Source organism: Perognathus longimembris, chromosome 28 (genome assembly GCF_023159225.1).
Source record: "Perognathus longimembris pacificus isolate PPM17 chromosome 28, ASM2315922v1, whole genome shotgun sequence".
Lineage (NCBI taxonomy): Eukaryota > Metazoa > Chordata > Mammalia > Rodentia > Heteromyidae > Perognathus > Perognathus longimembris.
The window spans coordinates 14,475,531-14,491,397 of NC_063188.1; positions in this window are offsets into that span (position 1 = coordinate 14,475,531).

The window sequence follows — 15,867 nt, forward strand, 5'->3', positions numbered from 1 at the left end:
CCACAAAAAACACTCTGCTCATATATACATACATATATATATATATATATATATATATATTGTGTGTGTGTGTGTGTGTGTGTGTGTGTGTGTGTGTGTTCTGGTGTTGGGATTTAGCTCAGTGGAAGAGCACTTGCCTGGCAAGTACAAGGCCCTGACTTCAAGTCTCAGCTTTGGAGGGGAAGCTGCAGAAAGATGTGGCTTAGTGAACAGGATGCAACTAAAATTGAAGGAGCTTCTAACCATTTGTTTTAAAGTGCTCAGGAGAAGAATGTATGTAACTAAAATGTAATGACCAAGGGCCAAGCAATGTGGCCAAAGCAGGAACTTTTCAGTAAAACCAATTTTCTCAAGATGAACAGGAAGGAAGCAAACTACTTTGATAGAAAAGATGGTTTTCTCACAGTTATTACAAAAGAAATGCATGTAAGGAATAACACTGCTAATAATCCATCATTATAATTCCATATCCCTTGGTTATAGTACGGATATTCAATATCCCTCCAAGATTCATGTGTGAAAGGATTGGTGTGCAGGGCAGAGCTAGGCAAGTGGGCGGCCTCTTGAGAGATAGGGTATGAGATGGGGGAGAATCTGGGTCATTGGGAACATGACTTTATTAGGGACTGTGGGACCTCATGGCACTCCGTACTCTCCTTAGGGTGAGTTATTTTGCTGCACTGCAGACTCCTACCACCATATGCTGCCTTGCCACAGGCCCAAATTAATGGCACTGAACCTCCAGACCACTGAGCCAAACATAAATGTCTTCAAATTGTTTCACTATCGTGATGAGAAGACAAAACACCCAGGGAGATTCACTGTTAATATTTTTGTGTGATAGTGAGGATGAAACCCAGGGCCTTGTACATGCTAAGTGCTCTACCACTGAGCTACACACACACACACACACACACACACACACACACACACACATACACACACCCTCCAGCCCCCTATGATTAAATATTTGATTCTTTTATCTGCTTTCCCCATTTGTATGTGTGTATACTCACACACGTGAGATTATAGTAACACACAGCTCTACATAAACCAGTTTTTATTTTTTATTAGGTGGGAACTAAACCTACCTTTCTGAATTTTCCCCCTCTTCTAGTGACTTCCTTTAAGAGCAACATACGATTAAGATAAAAGGCAGGTGCTGGTGGCTCACTCCTGTAGTCCTAGGTACTCAGGAGGCTGAGATGTGAGAATCATAATTTGAAGCCAGCCTGGGCAGAAAAATCCATGAGACTCTCTCCAGTGAACTGCCAGAAAACCACAAATAGAGCTTTGGCTCAAAGTGGTAGAGTGCTAGCCTTGAGCAGAGGAGCTCAAGGACAGTGCCCAGGCCCTGAGTTCAAGCCCTAGAAATTGCACACGCACAAAAAAATTCCTATGATTAATAGAAAATATAGATGTCTATGTATTGTGGCAGACGGTATGGTGTGTGTGTGTGTGTGTGTGTGTGTGTGTGTGTGTGTGTGTGTATTGGAAATTTTTTTCTTGCCAAGATACCAGCATATTTGGGAGTCATCTTGTAGAATTGCTGCTGAGCTAGTTTCTATGCCACATAGGCAAATCAGCCTTAATTCTTTATGCTCACACCTTGTTTGGAACCAATTGGAATATTCTTCAGCTTGATCACGCACCTCATTCCCTAGCTTTGTTGCCAGGTAGCTTTTAGCTAAGTGTATCTTCAAAAAATAATCCCTTGGGCTGGGAATGTGACTTAATGGTGGACTGCCTGCTTATATACTTGAAGCCCTGGGTTTGATTCCTCAGCACCACATATATAGAAAAGGCCAGAAGTGGTGCTGTGGCTCAAGTAGCAGTGTGCTAGCCTTGAGCAAAAAGAAGCCAGGGACAGTGCTCAGGCCCTGAGTCCAAGCCCCAGGACTGGCAAAAAAAAAAATCCCTGCCCCTTCAAGAAGATTCCAAAGAATGTTCTGAGGCTTGTAGATATTTTTTCTTTCTTTCTTTTTTCAAAAGGAAAGTTCCAAAAAAGTTAAAGGCACTTTACCTAACAGGACACACTACCTTGTTTAGATGTCTTCTGGGTTTACCAGAGGGCCAACAAGATAAACAGTGCTTTTTTATTCACTTATATTCACTTATATTACTTATTCACTTATATTAGGACTCTGCGCAGGGGCCTCCATAGCAGAATGGGGGACATGTTGTGGACAGTGGGCCTGGGATGTAAACCCGGAGGAAAACCAAGAAGGAAAGAGCAGAGGCCAGGCCCAGTGGCTCACATCTGCAATCCCAACTACTGGGGCTCAACTGGGCAAAGTAGGAAGATCAGAACTCATGGCCATGCCTGGGCAAAAGTATGAGACTCATCTCAAAAATAACATTAAAAAAGGCAGAAAGAGCTGGGCACCGGAGGCTCCTGCCTGGAATTCTAGCTTCTTGCTTTCTGGTGGTTCATTGCAGATGGGAGTCTCACAGATAGTGGGCAGCAGGGCTCATGCCTGGAATCCTCTTTACTTAGGCCGCTGAGATTTAAGGATTGCAGTTCAAAGCCAGTCAAGGCAGGAAAGTCTGTGAGACTCTGAGCTCCAGAAAACTGGAAGTGGTGCTATGGGTCAAAGTGGTAGAGTAGTAGCCATGAGGTAAAAAGCTCACGGACAGTGCCCAGGCCCTCAGTTCAAGCCCCAAGACTGACCGGAAAAAAAACAACAAACAAAAACATCTCAGACTTTCCTGCCTGGGCTGGATTTGAACCGTGATCGTTAGATCTCAGCCTCCTGAGTACCTAGGATGACACCAGTGCCCAGTTGTTTTTTTTAAACCCTGACCTGCCCTTCCGTTTCCCATAGAAAAAGAACAGCAAGTATACAGACTATACAGCAGGTACAGAGGAGGTGATGAAAAGAGGATTTGTCCAGGTTAAAGAGGGAGGAGGGGAGAACGGCTTGGGCAGAACAGTATGACGCAGGCACTGAGGGACTCGGGGTTGCACTGCTGACTGTGGTAAGCACTGTAGGACCCCTGAGCCCCCATACTTGAAGGGAGAATGCGAACAACAAAGCCATGAACTATGTGTCTACCTAGCAGTATGGAGAGAGAGTAAAAAGCACAGTGTGACTAGGCATGGTAGTGCAGACCTGTAGTCTCAGGACTCAGGAAAATGAGGTAAGGCAGGATGCTGAGTTTGGGGTCAACCTGGGCTCACCATTTACATGGCACATATGGGTGATAAGAAGCCTGCAGGGGCTGGGAATATGGCCTAATGGCAAGAGTGCTCGCCTGGTATGCATGAAGCCCTGGGTTCAATTCCCCAGCACCACATATATAGAAAATGGCCAGAAGTGGTGCTGTGACTCAAGTGGTAGAGTGCTAGCCTTGAAACGAGGCAAGCACTGTACCACTAGGCCATATCCCCAGCCCCAATTACAGCTTTCTTTGGGGAGAAAATCTTCAGTTTTCAGCACCATTGGATAATGAATTGGTTACATTTAGTTTGCTTCCATTCACAAAGGTCAACTAGCAACCCCTCTCTTGTTTTTCCTATGTAGAAACTGAGGCTCAGAGAGGTTTAAAGACTTACTTCAAGTCACACAGCAAGGGGAGTACAAAGTCAGGACTACATCTACCTTCTCCATCACATTCTCTCCGTTTTCTGTCCCAATTAACAAATGTTGATACTGCTGAGCTAGATAAAGGCTGTTTCTGAAATCTGTGCTATGCAGACAGAGTTGGTTATGCTGATCTTCATTTTGATCCTAGTGGCAGGTTAAAAAAAAATCCCTTATCTAACAAAACACATTGCCTTTCCAAATGAATGCCTTCAAGCCAGGGCCTGCTTGGAGCCTCGTGAATGTTGCCCTAAGAAATTAGAACCTGGGGTGCGGGAATTCCACCCTCCTGTTGAAGAAATCCTATCACAACAGTGCCATTGTTCTCCTGCCCGTGCAGTTTGCTGCTCGGGCCTTTTCTGTAAGATGTTAGGTATTTGTTTTGTTTGCTTGCTGCTTTTAGAATCAGTCTAGACAGGGACCTGCATTGAACCATCCAAGAGGCAGTGCGAACTCCCACAGTGCAATTAGGTAACTTGCCTTCACCTGAGCTCGCAGGGGAAGCTGGGAGACCACACCCCTCAGTCCAAATGGCCACCAGGATGGACAGAATGCCCTAATTGAGAACATGGTCTGTCTGTGTAAACAGCCCTCCTATCCTCATTGTAATATTGCTTGGTCCTTGGTATAATATTATTACTCACGATTTGTTTTTGTCTTAGCCAAGGCATTAAATGCTGTCTCTTTGAAAAGGAAAGAGATGTGTTTCTACTCCTAACACTATATAGATTTTTACTTGGCCGTGAATGGGCAAAAGTATAGCAGGACAAAAACATATATATATATAGGGATGGGACGAGGGGAAAGGACTTAAGTAATTTGTATATAATGGTAGTTACTTTTGTTTGCTGGATGAAAATTACTTTGGAATTGTTATACTATCATGGGATAAATAGAAGCATGCTTTAGAATTTGTGTGATTGATATTAATTAGGTTCGTTGTTGTTGTTGTTTATGAGGCTTGATCTTAGGACCTGGGTGCTGTCCCTGAGCTCTTTCGCTCTACCACTTGAGCCACAGTGCCACTTCCTGTTTTCTGGTGGTTCATTGGATATAACAGTGTCACAGACCTTCCTACCTCCTGAGTAGCTAGGATTACAGGTGTGAGCCTCCAGTGTCGGCTATTGAGTAGACTTGAATCCTTTGGAAGAGTCTGAAACTCTGTGACCTACCACAAAGCCTTCCCAATGCCACACCTGTGATCAGCGAAAGTTCTGGAAAAAGAGAATTTCAATTGAGAAGATGTCCATTGGGCCTCATGTTGATGGGATGAATGGCAAGTTGAGGAGCTAAAGCTGTAGTTTACTTTGTCTCAGACAAGCATACGGGAGACCCTCGTATCTATAGACTGAGTCACCAATGCCATTGAAACATGAAATTCAATCCTATTCTTCAACTCTGACCTGCTTTCCACGGAACCATTCAGTTCAACGAATGTATTGTTCTCTACCATTTTACCAGCAAGAAGGTTTTATTCCCTTTATTTTACCAGCAAGAAGGTTTCTAGCCCTTGTTCATAGCTATAGTTGCCAAACTAGAAGAGGGCAAAACAAAAAGTGCCTGGGAATAATAACAAAAATTATACTGTTTCCAACTGGCTACAGACTGTCTAAGCTTCTAAGTGAACTTCAGTACAAGTCCTGAATCATCATAGGAAGACTATATACTTTCCAATACGTGTTCATTCAATGGATTTTCTTGCCTTGACGAGTGAAAATCAATACATTGTGTGTGAACATATACAAAAAGAAAACAATACATTGATTTTCCCAAATCTGTGGGAGCAGGTTCACGCTATTGTCAATTCTTTCCATCTAAAAGCTTCTAATTATTACAGATTGTCGTTCTAGTATCATGGCTATTTGAAAGACACCCTTAGACTTCCAATGAAACAGAGTCTATCCCCAATGACTGCCACAAATTCTTTTCCTGAGGCCAATTTTTAATCTCTTGAGTTCATTAAGTTACTGATAAACTTTAGTACTTTCTCTTGCATCAAACAGTTATTTCTGGGGCTCACTTGACCACCATGCAAGAGTCTCTGGCTTTTAATCCCAGCACCATGAGAAAAAAAAGTGTGTGTGTGTGTGTGTGTGTGTGTGTGTGCGCGCGCGCGTGTGCTAGTCCTGGGGCTTGAACTAAGGGCCTAGGCGCTGTCCCTGAGCTTTTTTGTTCAAGGCTAGGGCTCTACAACTTGAGCCACAGCTCCAGTTTAGGGGTGTTTAATTGGAGACAATAGTTTCATGGTCTTTCCTGCCTGGGTTGAGTTTGAACTGGAATCCTCAAATCTCACCTCCTGAGTAGTTAGGATTTATAGATGTGAGCCACCAATACCTGGCAAAAAGGTTATTTTTTTTAATGTTGATGGTTCCTGTGATATCAGATTCTCATTTAGTCCTATGGCATCTGATAATATGAAATCTCTAAATCCTCAAGATAGCTCCTCCTTAACAGTTTTGGGAACATCTTAGAAAGCAGGAGAAATGGTAGTTGTCTGTCTAGAGTGACTTCCTTTCAGTCAGCTACAGACTAGGAACACTGAGCGCTGAACAGCCACCCTCCGGATTGGTGCTGAATGTTGGATTACAGGCCTATACTACCACCACCCCAGCTCCCTTAGAAAATAAATACCAGCGAAGCCCTTGTGGCTCACTTCTCTAACCCTAGCTACTCAAGAGACTGACGTCTGAGGATTGCAGTTCAAAGCCAGCCCAGGCAGGAAAGTCTATCATACTCTTATCTCCAATGAACCATCAGAAAAATGGAAGTAGCGCTGTGGCTCAAGTGGTAGAGTGCTAGCTTTGAGCTGAAGAGCTCAGGGACAGCACCAGGGCCAGAATTCAAGCCTCACGATTGACAGAAAACAACAACAACAAATACATCTCCTATCTTTTGTCTTTGGGACTCAAGCCTCTACTCTAGACACCTCCCAAATTCTCCTTTGTTAGTGAGTCTGCTTCCTTATGTGGTCAGGGCTGGAGGGAAACCCAGTGTGATGGCCAGCCATGACAGTCATCGTCAGCACAGATTCAAATTTAAGTGAACTCACCAGTCGACTGGTCGTTATGATGGAAGTTTTCCAGACTGTGTTCATTAAAAAGCCATCAACAATTTAGGGGGATCCATTACAGCCCAACAGACCACTGGGAGTAGAATGAGGGAGGTCTCAGGAGGCCATGTTATATGTATGGAACTCCACAATGAGGAAAGCCAGCCTCGGACTTAAGGGCAAAGGTTCTCAGGCTCTCTGGGAGCTGGCCAGGTGGTCCACCCAGTTCACCCTGATGGAGAGCCTCAGTTTACAGAGTTTACAGTGGGCAGGAAACCCACCCACCTTGGCCAAGTCCCTCCCCCAAAGAGCCTGGGTGCCCCCAAAACAGCCTCAGCAGCATGCCCCATAGCTGTCCTGGTCTCGTTTGCCAACCCAATGTAATGGCTCCTGCAGCTTGAGAAAACACCTTTGGGCCTGCTGTGGGCTGAAGCAGGATGAATCACAGGGCTTCTCCCATCGCCTGGCCCAGGCCCTTCCAGAAGTTTCCATTCCCAGGTAGCAGACATGGTTGGCCCAAAGGCCTTTCAAGGACCCCATTTTGATTTGGGCCTTTAGTTCTAAAAGACTTATTACAGCTGGTGGATCATGCTTAGAATCCTAACTACTCAGGAGGATGAGATGCGAGGATCATAGTTTGAAGCCAGCCTGGGAAGGAAAATCCTGGTGAGTCTCATCTCTAATAAGCCACCAAAAAACTAGAAGTGGCACTGTGGCTCAAAGTGGTAGAGTGCTAGCCTTGAGCAAAACAGCATAGGTACAGTGCCCAGGCCCTGAGTTCAAAGCCCAGAACCAGCACGTGCGCGCACACACACACACACACACACACACACACACACACACACACACACACACCACACACGCACACCCAGAAATAAGATAGCCTCTACCAGGCCAGAGTCTACAGTTTTACCATCTCAGAGCCCCTGAGTTCTTATCACCAACTCCCACGGTCACCAGTGTTCATGACAACACTCAGATTGTACACTGCCTAGAGGCTGGAAGGCAGATGCTGGAGTCGTTGATGGAGAGCTTGTTAGACTAGGCATTTCCTACGAGTCCTAAAAGACATGAATTTCCCTTAGAGAAACAGATGGAGATTCACTTCAAGGGCCATGGAGAAGAAAAAACACATTTGCTCAAACAGCATGGTCTCTTTTTTCTGTAGTCCCTCACACATGGACTCCTGCCTCTCCTGGGAACCCCAGCCATGCATTTATCTGGAGATCTGCCCCCCCCCACATCTGCTGAACCCCGCATTATAAGGCCAGCAGCATTCAAGGGTTGATTCCAGAAACCATTTGCCAAGCAGCACGGCCTATCTGGCTATGCTTTTTCACATGGACTTGCTGGCCATTCCGTTTTCCCCGCGCCCGTCACTCAGGCTTGGCCAAGGCTTATGTCTGGAAGTCTCCGTCTCAGGGAGTTTCACACACTTGGTTATTAGAATTAAGATGAACGATTGACAAAGGCAGGATGTGTGAGGAGAAAGTCATACACTGCCTACAGTAGCAGCTCATTAGAAGTGAAGTCTAGCTAGAACTTATAGGCACAGGAAGGAACTTCCTGAATAGAGTCCCAGGAGCACAACAAATAGGGGAAAGACGACAAATGGGACTACTACAAAATAAAAAGTTTCTGCACAGCTAAGGACATAGTCACCAAAACAGAAAGACAGCCAACGATATGGGAAAGGATATTTACCAGCACAGCAACAGACAAAGGCCTGATATCTGTCATCTACAGAGAACTCAAAAAACTAAGCCCCTCCAAGCCCAATAAACCAATTAGAAATGGGCAAAGGAACTAAAGAGAGACTTCACAAGAGAAGAGATAAAAATGGCAAAGAAACACATGAGGAAATGCTCAACATCCTTGGTAGTAAAGGAAATGCAAATAAAAACAACCCTGAGATACCACCTCACCCCAGTTAGAATGGCCTATACTCTGAACTCAGGCAACAACAAATGCTGGAGGGGGTGCGGGGAAAGAGGAACCCTTCTCCATTGTTGGTGGGAGTGCAAATTAGTACAACCACTTTGGAGAACAGTATGGAGGTTTCTCAAAAAGCTCAATATAGACCTACCTTTGACCCGGCCATACCACTCCTAGGCATCTATCCTAAACAGCAAACCCCAAGATATCAAAAAGACATTTGTACTTCCATGTTTATCGCGGCACAATTCACAATAGCCAAAAGATGGAAACAACCCAGATGCCCCTCCACTGACGAATGGATCAAAAAAATAGGGTACCTATACACAATGGAATACTACATAGCGATTAGGAATGGTGAAATATTGTTATTCGCAGGGAAATGGTCAGAACTCGAACAAATAATGTTGAGCGAGACAAGCCTAGAACACAGAAAACAAAGGGGCATGATCTCCCTGATATATGACTGTTAAGAAAGGGAGACGGAGAGACAGTAGAGACCAAGTCTGCTTGTAGAGACCAAAAACTGCTTGTCAAATAGTATTCCCCACAGGATTGGGGCAGCGACCCAACAGTATGTAACTAAAACCAATTACTCAACATATAAAGGTCAAAAATTGACCTCTCAGGGGAATACAATAGCTCAAAAGCTATGTATGTACGTTCATATAAGACTACTGTCGACATATGGTCTAATATCGACATTACATTTAAAGCCCTAGGCGAACTTTCTTGGGCGTAGGCCACGTGGCTACTGTATATGTTTTTGGTACACTGTGTATTGTATATATGTCTACCTGACCTAGAGAAGGGATAGAAAAACAGGGCGTAAGATATCACAAGAAATGTACACACTGCCCTACTATGTGACTGTGCCCTTTTTGCACAACACCTTGTCAAAAAATTTGTGTTCAATTAATAAATTAATTAAATTTAAAAACAAACAAAAAAAAAGAAGTGAAGTCTAACTCCAGCCATGAGAAATGCTAGGGACACAAAGACTTAGCTTAATCTGGGCCTTGGTGTGCCTTCCCCAGAGGTACTGGTACTTTCTTCTTTTCTTTTTCTTTTTTTTTTTGTTGGTCATGGGGCTTGAACTCAGGGCCTGGGCACTGGACCTAAGCTCCTTTTGCTGAAGACCAATGCTCTACCACTTTGAGCCACAGTGCCCCTTCCGCTTTTCTGGTTAATTGGAGATAAGAGTCTCATAGACTTACTTGCTCAGGGTGACTTTGAATTCCAATTTTTGGGTCTCAGCCAGCTGAGAATTTAGGATTACAGGCACGAGTCACCGCACCTGGATAGCACTTTCTTAAGGGTAGGGAACTTTGAGAGATTATAGAGGAAAAAACAGCTTCTAGGGAAAGTGCTAGACCTTATAAAACCATCTAGACTAGAGCAATCTATACTTGCATCTCAGAAAACTACAGGATGTTTCTGCGAGGTAGCCCCTCATGATGAGATGTTAGCCATTCACACTGTCTAATGGACTTATGGGAAACAATACAAGTATTGAGAAAATTAATTGTGTGATTGCTTCATTGTTTTTCTTAGATATTGAATTTTTATCCTTCTATGAGTCGTTTTCATTCCATCTTGAAAGTTCACGTCAAGTGGTTATGTATTACCTACAATGAATTGAAATTTTGAAAAAAAAATATTCTTTCTTAGCTGGATAGGAGTGGCTCCCATCTGTCATCCTAGCTAGTCAGGAGGCTGAGAGCTGAGCATGTCCGTTTCCAAGGCAGCCCAGGCAGGAAAGTCCATGAGACTCATCTCCACTGAACCACCAGAAAACCAGAAATGGAGCTGTGGCTCATACCTTTAAACCTAGCTACCCAGGAGCCTGAGATCTAAGGATCCTGGTTCTAGCCCAGCCTGGGCAGAGAAGTCCATAAAACTTTTATGTCCAGTTATCACCCAAAAAGCTGGAAGTAGAGCTATGGCTCCAGCGGTAGAGTGCTAGCCTTGAGCACTAAAGCTCAGAGACAGTGCCCAGGCCTCCAGCTCAGTCCTCAAGAGTGGCATACACATACACATACATGAAAGTGTGAACATGTCGTGATGAAACCCATTATCTTGTGTAATATGCAAAGGGAAGGACACGGCAGGGAAGGGAGGGGAAAGGAAAGGTAAAAGGAAGGGGATGGGAAAGAAAAGAAAGGGAGGGGAAGGGAAACGAGAGGAAAGAAGAAGAGGAAAGGACAGGAGAGAAGAAGAAAGGACAGGAAGAGGAAGGGGGAAGGATGGAAGAGGAAGAGAAAAGAGAGGAAAGAAGAAGAGAGGAAAAGACAGGAGAGAGGAACAGAAGAAAGGACAGAATAAGGAAGGGAAAGGAAGGGAAGAGAAAGGGAAAAGAGAGGAGAGGAATGAACAGAAAGGAGAAGGGAAGGGAGGGGGAGGGGAATGAAGGGAGGACAGAGGTGGGGATGAGGAGAGAGAAAGAGGGGAGGGGAGAAGAGAAGGGAAGAGGAGAAGAGAGGAGGAGGAGGGGAGGAAGGGAAGAGATGGATGGGAGGAAGGAAGGGAAGGAGGAAGGAGGGGAGAAGGAAAAGCCCCAGTGAGTGTTGAGGGCAATCACAGTGACGCACATCACCCCCATTCTTTCTGAGCTCCGCCTGCAAGGCCAGGCTGCGTGATCCAGTGGAGAAAGGGGGTGGTGAAGACGGTTGGTGGTACGGGGTGCCCAGGCTGCGGGCTGTCACGTGCGTCGTCTCGTTTCATCTGTGCAGTGCTTGTGGCTCGTTTTCCATGGGGGGGGGGCAAAGCCAGGCTGAGGAGGTGGAGTGAGCTTTGTAGATGACTTTCATCTCCACGTGCATGCTCTCTCTAGGAATAGAGCATCAGCAGAAAGGATAACGTCCTTTGTACCGTGGGCCCCGCTCCCCTTCTTCTAGCAAGGAAGGGATTTGAACTCCAGCAGCAGTGGCCAACTCACATCCTCTCTGGGGCCCGCCAGGAACGTGACCCCATGATGAGAAAATGGGTGCTGTGATTGAACAATGTATGAGTGCCACCCAACTTTGTGTGTGCGCGTGTGTGCACTGGTTCTGGGATTTGAACTCAGGGCCTGAGTGTTGTCCCTGAGCTCCTTTTGCTCAAGGCTAGCACTCTAGCACTGGAGCCACAGATCTACTTCTGGTTTTCTGGTGGTTTCTTGGAGAGTCTCGCAGACATTCCAGTCCAGGCTGGTTTAGAACAGGTAATCCTCAGATCTCAGCTTCCTGAATAGCTAGGATAACAAGTGTGAGCCACCAACACGCGGCCATTTCTGTAGTGTTTAATCCACCAAAATTGTAGTGGTTTGTTATAGCAGCCACAGGAAGCAAATCCACAGGCATGGGGTAGTAACTTCAGACAAGGCCCATCCATGGTGAAGAACTTTGCCTGGTCATAAAATTCTATTCTTTTTTTTTTTTTTTGGCCAGTCCTGGGCCTTGGACTCAGGGCCTGAGCACTGTCCCTGGCTTCTTTTTGCTCAAGGCTAGCACTCTGCCACTTGAGCCACAGCGCCACTTCCGGCCATTTTCTGTATATGTGGTGCTGGGGAATCGAACCCAGGGCCTCATGTATACGAGGCAAGTTCTCTCGCCACTAGGCTATATCCCCAGCCCATAAAATTCTATTCTTTTCATGACATATCCAAAAGGGCCCATACGTCAGTTTCCCTAGAGTGAGGTTTGAGAGCTGAAGAATAACTGTGGAGTCCCACAGATGACAGGGGGCTACCTGACATCAAGCGGCAGAAATGGAGAGCTCACGAGAACACTGGTGTGGTGACTGGTCTTGCGGGAGGGTGGACAGCTCTCAGGACACTCACAAGTGTCTTCAATCTTGAATCTTGGCTCTAATGTTTCTGAAATCTCCCAACAGGTGCTACGGAAGAGCTAATCTGAAAGCATGTTTGCTAACTTATTTTCAGTACTGGGGATTGAACCCATGGCTTCGTGACAGATAAGTGCTCTGCCAGTGAAATACATTCCCAGTCTAAACTTGTTAACTACAAATGCTCCCTCTTGGCCTTGACTCCATTTTCTTTATGTCCATCCTGGGGCTGGAAGTCAGGTCCTGGGCACTGTGCCTGAGTAATTTTTCCTCAAGGCTAGTGTTCTACCACTTTGAGCCACAGCACCACTTCCGGTTTTCTGGTGGAGATAAGAGTCTCACAGACTTTCCTGCCCAGGCTGGCTTTGAACTGTGATCCTCAGATCTCAGCCTTCTGAGTAGCTCGAATGACAAGTGTGAGCTGGCACCTAGCAGGAAACGGATCTTGTGCAAATATGAGACTATTCACCAAGAGGACCTGCGTATCACTATTAGACAGCCACACTTTCTGGTAGATAGTCTAGTAGCACCAACAAGAGCCTCCCTGGGGCCCTTAGACTGGAAGCAAGCCTAGAATCCCGGAAGTAGTATTTTTTAAGGTGGCGTGGGCCCTTGATCACACTAGGCCAGCCATAGATTTAGCAATCCTGAAAATAAACTGGGATAGGACTGGGCACTGGTGGCTCACGTCCATAATCCTAGCCACTCAGGAGGGTGGGATCAGAAGATTGCAGTCGGAAGGAAGCCCAGGCAGGAAAATCTGTGAGCCTTGTCGCTAATGAAGTGCCCCTCAATTCACAAAAGCTGCAAGTGTCACTGTGGTTCAAGTGGTAGAGCGCTAGCCTTGAGCACAAAAGCTTGGGAACTGTGTCTAGGCTCTGAATTCAAGTCCCAGGACTGGCACATGAAGGGAAGAAAGGAAGGGAGGGAGGGAGGGAGGGAAGGAGGGAGGGAAGGGAAGAGCAAGAGCAAGAGCAAGAGAAAAAGGAAGAGAGTTGGTTTACAACTGTACAACTCATGGGGGGAGAGGGAAATGGGGAAGGGGAGGCGGGGGAAAATGAGGGAGGAGGTAACAAGTTGGATAAGAAATGTACTCACTGCCTTACATATGAAACTGTAACCCCTCTGTACTTCACTTTGACCATAAAGGGGGGAAAAAGGGGGGAGAGAGGAAGAAAAAGAAGAAGGAAGGAAGAGAAAGAGGAAGGAAGGGAGAGAAATAGAAGGCAAGAGAAAGAGAGAAAGGAAGGAAGAAAGAAAAAAGAAGAGCCCAGAAGAAATGGACTCAAGCCAGGTGCTGGTGGTGCACACTTGTAATCCTACCACTTAAGCCCCAGCACCACTCCCGGCTTCATTGGAGACAGAGTCTCAGAGACTTGCCTGCCCCAGCTGGCTTCTAACCGTCATCCTCACATGTCAGCCTCCTGGGGCGCTAGGATGACAGGCAGGAGCCGCCGGTGTTCACCTAGGAACATGGAATATGACCGTATTCACCCACCCTGCCTTTCTCCATGCACCTAACGCACTTAAAGCACGCTTTCTGTGTCTCCGAAATGTATAACCTTGAGAAGTTTCAGTAATGCTTCAGAGTTCAGGCAGATCTTTTTGAATCAACTATGACCAAATATGACTTTCCTTGTGTGTTTTTACAGCTACCTAATTCATCATAGCAGCCATGATAGTTTGTCATGGAAAGTGTAACTGCAACGGAGCACCTGAGAGCCAATATAGTAGTAGTAGTAGTAGTAATAATAATAAGTAGATCTGAGTCCGCTCTGGCTAGCCAAGAATAAGAAAGTAAAAGCATTCCTTTGAGACAAGGGAGCTGTACTGGCCTGGAATGTGTGAGAAAACAAACCCACTCAGTGCTTCTCCAATTCTAGTTTAGGAGAAGAAGTGCTAAGAAAGAAGAGTTTCAAGGCTCCCCTGTGGAGGTCAACTCAGGCTAAAGGATCGATAGCTTGGCTCTGAAGTGATCTTTCTAGGAAGGCACTACTAGAATCTGGTGTGGTTCCCATGCCTTCCTACCCGGGTATGAGCACATGGCAAGCCCACCTTGGGCCAGGACTGTGCTTTTGGGGGGGGGGGGATGTTGAGGGACAGGCTCTTGCAGGCAATTGCTGGACAGAACCAGCAAGCCAACTAAGCAGAGCCTAGAAAGCAGTAATAGATTTGAGGGGTTACAACTTGCTGGCATTCCCCTCCGTTGAGGTAAGGGGGGGTTGGTTAGAAGCAGATGAACATTGCCTGGCATGTTTCTACAGCTAGTGATTTTCTTGTCTAATCAAATCACAGTGTGTGTTGTTCAGAGGTAGATCTTTTAGAAAAGAAACATCTGATCTGATTTCAGGAGAAATCCATTGTTTCCAGCCTATGGGGAATCTTTTTTTTTTTCCCCTCTCTCTTTAAATATCACATTATATACATTTTCTTTGGTAATTTTTATCCCTCAAAAAGCAGTTTAGAATAATAATAATAATAATAATAATAATAATAATAATAATAGTAGTACCACAGCCCCAAACCTCTCCTGCTAAAAACTGTGAGCCTTTCATAATGGCTGCTGGATCTCATATTGAAGTTTCAGAGATTCATTACATTTAATCACCATTATTTCTTCTAAAACTCAGAATATCCAGGCTTTCTTTAAAATACAAGAGTATGTACAGGCACAATAATAAGTCTTTCTTTGTGGCCATAACCAATCTTAACAGATTTTTTATTTTATTTTATTTTTTAGTATTCAAGAAAGAAAGTTTTTGTTTTTTTCTGGACACTGGTGGCTCATGCTTGTAATCCTAACTACTCAGGAGGCTGAGATCTGAAGGGTCAGGGTTCAAAGCCAACCCAGGCAAGGAAGTCCATGAGACTCTTATCTGTAACAAACTACTGGGAAAAAGCTGGAAGTAGAGCTGTGGCTCAAGTGGTAAAGCACTAGCATTGAGAAGAAAAAAAATACTCAGGGACACTGCACATGCCCTGAGCTCAAGTCCCAGGACTGGCACCAAAAATAAAACCTCAGCAAAGACTTCCCAGAACCTAAATAGAGATGATTGATTGAGTGAGTGGCCATTGAACCAGGGCCTTGTGTAGGCTGAGCATATATTCTATATTTTTTAATGTTTTTTGAACATTTTAATTAGTAGGGGAATACCTGGGGTTCATTTCTAAATAACAGGTAAGCTCTCACCTGAACATGTATATATTTTAAGTAACAGCCCAAAGACATCTCCAGAGAAACATAATGAAGTGAATTAAGAATTAATGAAGTTTACTAATTAGTAATTAATAGAGCTCTTACAATGTCACAACCGACATTTACTACTATGACTTTTTTCTAGTTCTAGATATTTTTAATCATAAATAAAAAGCTTGAACTCAGGGCCTGAGCACTGTCCCTGGCTTCTTTTTGCTCAAGGCTAGCACTCTACCACTTGAGCTACAGCGCCAATTCTGGCCTTTTCTATATATGTG